Genomic DNA, 831 nt, shown 5'->3' on the forward strand with positions numbered 1-831 from the left:
ACCGGCCGCCCGGGCGCCGTTACATGCCGTCGGCTCCCCTACGTTCCTGTTGCTATCAAGTCGTCATGGGTTACAACGTGTGATGCCCCTTGCGTACATAATATATTCGACGCAAATATAACAATTGTGATGCACACAACCTAGTTGTGGCCAAATCAGCCATTGGAAAGTATTTCTCGACTATGTGATGTGAGTAGAGTTTCATTGCGAGAGGTCATTAGATTATGTGAAACTGATTGTCACCCCCTCCTCCCCCCCACAAAAAAACTCTACGTCATGCTCAAAATTAACTAGAGTTTTATTGCCAGAAATAGAATTAACACTACATTTTGCATATGCATGTCCTTAACATGAGTAGATATGGCAATTAAGGATGGACTAATCCTTGGAGCAGATGTGGCAGTAGCAAGCCCCGTCCAAGGGCGCAAGCGAGCCATCATTCATGCAGGCGGCGGACTCGAGCCTGATGCAGTCCGGGCACACGTACTCCTGCAAATGCTTCTGGCAGTTGGCCAGGCACCCTTCTTGCTTGCAAAAGTGCTTCGGAAGGACGGCATCATATTTACACCACGCATCCGCACCTGCATGCATGCAAAATATACTTAGTGTGGACGCATATAGTATAGCACATGATCCACCATGCATATGTAGATGCACGCACCGGATGAGATCATGATCAAGGCGATGCCGAAGAGCAGCAGCACTTTAGGCCTCCTCATCTGATCTGGTCTAGATCTGATCAGCTTGGTAAGAATATATGGCCGGCCTGCGTTGGTCGATCGATGGGCAAGGAAAACAATGGAGTAGATGGTTGGTGATGGATGATGGTGG

General features: G+C 48.4%; 1 long non-coding RNA gene across 1 annotated transcript; it reads right to left on the reverse strand.

The window, feature by feature from the left end:
* Positions 1 to 277: 277 nt before the first annotated feature.
* LOC141042156 (uncharacterized) lies at positions 278 to 831 on the reverse strand. The gene is made up of 2 exons (XR_012203975.1): positions 662 to 831; positions 278 to 581 (listed from the first exon to the last, which is right to left on the reverse strand). It is a non-coding gene; the product is annotated as an uncharacterized lncRNA (long non-coding RNA).

Source organism: Aegilops tauschii, chromosome 2 (genome assembly GCF_002575655.3).
Source record: "Aegilops tauschii subsp. strangulata cultivar AL8/78 chromosome 2, Aet v6.0, whole genome shotgun sequence".
Classification (NCBI taxonomy): Eukaryota; Viridiplantae; Streptophyta; class Magnoliopsida; order Poales; family Poaceae; genus Aegilops; species Aegilops tauschii.